This window comes from Pinus tabuliformis, chromosome 7, assembly GCF_031772625.1.
Source record: "Pinus tabuliformis cultivar Carrire ecotype Pingquan chromosome 7, CPIR1, whole genome shotgun sequence".
In the NCBI taxonomy this organism is placed as follows: Eukaryota; Viridiplantae; Streptophyta; class Pinopsida; order Pinales; family Pinaceae; genus Pinus; species Pinus tabuliformis.
Genome location: NC_142293.1, coordinates 1500268474 through 1500272781, shown reverse-complemented (window position 1 = coordinate 1500272781; position 4308 = coordinate 1500268474).

The following is a 4308-nucleotide window of genomic DNA, read 5'->3' as shown; positions in this document are numbered from 1 at the left end:
ACTTATATTCAATAGATCTTTTTCTTTGATCGATTCTTTGTTTTCTGTTGTGTTTACAAGTACTTCTCAAGCGTATTAACTACAGGAAGGAGCGACAGGATCGATACAAAGGAGACGAGAGGAAATCGGAACTACCAGTATGTCTTCTCATCTTCTCATCTTATCTATTGCTTATAGGGAAAGACTAAAATACTTTAAACTGTTGTTCTAGATATGGCTACTTATCTAGGGAATTAGTATTTATCCGTAGATACCAAATTCTCCAAAACAGTTCAATACCATAATGGTTCTCTTTCGTTGCCTTATTTTGTTGCTCCATAGTCTGAGATCCATGTCCTCTTTCAGTTTTATTAAACTTCTTATTTGAAGCCATATTTTATTTATCATGTGCATCCTGATATCTTCCTGAATAGTCTTTCAAACTCATCCCATGCAACCATGCTTCTACATCTTTTGACTTAATCAAGTCACCATCAAAATTAGGAGGCTTGGCTTTCTTGAACTCCTCTGGAAATTACTGCTTCTCACTTCTCCTATAAGGATGTTGGTGGTAATGGCAATGGTGTCTCCATAAAGTAGAACTAGAATAAAATCCACAAGTGCTAGCCCTCCTCTCAGGTGTACTCAAGGGTCTTCCACTCGTCACTGTATCAAAACTGTCCATCCTGTACCTTTTTTGAGACCTGCTTCCATCTGAACCATTTTCCTTTTCTTCCTATCCATGACTGATTCCCAACTGTCCCTACTTCTATAAATCTAAATTGATTTGGAGAATAGCTGCATTAACCTTAGCTTTCTTTTCTTAAGCTCTGTCAAGCCTTTCCTATGCCTCAATCAACCACTCATTACTTGTATTGAAACTGACAATTTCTACCTTCAAATTTTTTAGTGTATCTGTCAAACCAGGAGAATGCCCTTCTCCTTGCTACCCAACTGATCTCTTCCATCCTACTAATGTCACTTCAGGCTTGTACGGAGAGTCGTATGAACTGTACTCAAATATTCTGCTCTTCATCTCTTGGCCTTCTATTTCCTGCAATATACCATTGTTAGCTAAATGAAAACATAACGAAAATCATACCTCAAGATATCTCAAGGGGAGGCTATTGCATCTGCACAGGGCAATCCAGATTAGCACGATGCATAATAATATCAAGAACTTAACTACAATGACAATAATCATCATGAATATGACTGCAATGCAAATAAAAACAAGTTAACTATCATGCATGACTAACCAATTCATGTGCATATGACCACACTAATCAATTAACATCTATCATGCATGTGACCACAACAATAATAAAATGACAGGCATGCATATAACAACCATTATACATCTTGCCTACATGCCAAAAATATAAACTTGTACGACGATATGCTTTTACCCCAAGGTCCAATGATGTAACCTTGCTCTGATACCATTATGTAACCCCCCACTACACATTTACCCACTTTTACAAGCTCTCCAGGGTAAACATGAGTTGAGTATTACTATGGCATGGCACGACCTCCAAGTTCCAGTTATGGAAGTGGGGCCTACTAACTAGAACACATACTGCCATCCCTTAGGGACACCAAATCACTAAGGAGTCTCACAACCACCCTTGGTGATCAATCCTTGAGTTGGAACTTCTTTTCACAAGCTTTACATCCCAACTGCACCCTTGAAACACTGTGCATGTGGTTGGAAGGCTCCAACTACACTCACAAGCCTTCTTGGATGTGGTTATGACCAACATCTACTAGTTTTGTTTCAATGATTGCGAGATCTATGCCACTTTTTCAGGGCTAGCCTACAGGGCACTACCTAGAATTGCCAAGAACTTTCCAGAATAAGGTCTAAGATGATAACAAGTCTAAAAATTCAATGTTAGAGCTAAATCTTGCTCAAAACATGCCAATCACATAATAGATAGTTCGTCAAACATGTAGTAAACATAGTAGCTATAGGTCATGAATGCATATCTGATCATGATCTTCATAACTTCATAAGAGAATCATCAAGAAGGCTCAATGCCCTCTTCAAGCTAGTTGCAACCACACTTGTTAGCCCATGCATACAATAACCATTCCATAACTAATCAAATCATAAACAAGATCCATATCAAGAGCACATCATGTAACCATGCCTATAACCAACATATAACAAGAATACTATCCATGACAACCAACCATAAGACTAACATAATAAACAATACATGTGTTCATCAATCACAATAAAAAAGTAGCTCATAATAACATATGAAAATGCCAACCAAGTCATAGACTTCCACATACCACTCAACCATAGATAGTGCTGAACCAAATCTCTCTTTCAGCTAATCACCCCCATGCCATATTCCAAGCATGAATGTGGGATCATATGGGTTTAACCAAAATAGAACCAACCAAAGCTTCCAGAGGCTAAACCACCTCAACCGTCAACCACAGTGATTTCACCTAAATTGGTCCAGAAATCATCAAAACCAAACAAGCTTGGATGTCTTCGACTTTCTTCACAAGCTCCAGAGGAATTTTCCTATCTCCACCCATTCGTCAAGAGTCCCAAGAGAAATTCCATCTCCACCATTGAACCTTGGGAATTTCCCCAAGACCACCTCAACCAGGATCCAATTCTATCGGCCATCCAAAGCTTAAACCAAAACAAGGAACCCACAACCCCATGACTATCCAGGAAATGCCAAGGAAAGGCTGAAACCACCGTCAATCCAGAAATATCCCATGCTAATGACAACAAACATAAACAATAAACCAATGCATGTACCATGCATGCTAAATCTCACATGCACACTGTTACCTACAATCCACAACTAAATTATGTCCTTACTTGCTGTTGTCCAAACTTCCTCTTGTGCTCCCTTGCTTTCCATTGCTTGCTTGTCCAAGTGCTTGGTTTCTCTACTTTGCTGAACCTAATCAAAAGCTGAACAAAAGTTGTCAGTTGTTTCTTACGTGTCTTTTTATCATTGATGTCTAGTATATTCCTTTCCTTTTTCCTTCATTTTCTGTCTAATTTCCCTTGTATGAATATTTGTGTCCCTTCATCTTCCTTTTCTCCCATTTTCCTTTATTTCCTTAATTAAGTGCCAATTATTATCTCTTTGCCTTTGCCAATTTCTATAGCCATTAACAAATTGCAAGCGATGCCCACTATAATGTTTACTCACCATTCAACTTGGAATATGTGTCCCATGACCTTGGTCTTATTTTATTTACATGGAAAATCAACAAGGGCCTGTTATAATTCTGCCCTTCTTTGTGTCTATAACAACTCAGGATTTTCTTTGTTTTCTGTGGTCACTACTAGTGGATGTAGATTCCTTTCATGCTTCTTGGCTCAACATTTAGGCTTGTGTGCCATACTCCTTTCGTCGAGGCCTATTCCTGTAAGCTTCCCCTTGTATGGCAATATGGTTTGATAGAGAGCATGCTGTTGGAGATGATAAGGGGGTTTGATAGGGAGCACAATGTTGAAGACAACAAGGGGGTCATTGCTCGCTAGGAGGGTCTCATTCCATTATGAGGGTGGAGGCCTCTACAAGGTTGTATAAGGAGCAATTGATGCCCGAGGTTAAGGTGGATTTACAAGAATCATATGATGACATATTTGTAGAAGGATAATGCTTGTTGAATTTAGAAGTGATTGAGGATGTGAAGGAATGGGTGCCATACATTAAACACAACTTTGGTTTTATAAAACCAATATATGTTTACCATGGATCTGTATTAGAGGATGGAGTTGCTAGTGGGTCAAGTTCTGTTTGATCAAATTGATGTTATAAATGAAATTCCCATGGTCTTGAATGCCATAGAGCTTCAACAAAAACACATGAGTAAGGCACATAAAGAGGATTCAGGGCAATGTTGTGCCTGGTGTTGGTCTGTGTAGCTACAACCTAGGGGATCTGGACCCAATTGAGGTGGATGGTTCCACCTCTCGTAGTCTTTACCGTGATGTTTGGCTTTTAGATTGTTGTGTTTGTTTGTTCCACTAGTTGTTTTAAACCCAGTCTACATTATCCAGTTTATGTCTATTTGGAAGTAGATCATAGCAACCAATTTATATGTAACTTTGAGAGTCCTTGGATATTATGCTTTTTTATATCACTCTTATGAACTCTATGTTTTTTGGGAATAATACTCTGTTATTTTGTCAATAATCTAATTTTCCAAATAAACTTTATACACATGTAATCTCTTACATATAATCTAAATTTAACTTTAAAAGATAAAAAAAACTTTTCAACACGAAAATTGTAAAAACACCTTCACTATAAATCATAAACAATATGATATCCAACTCTT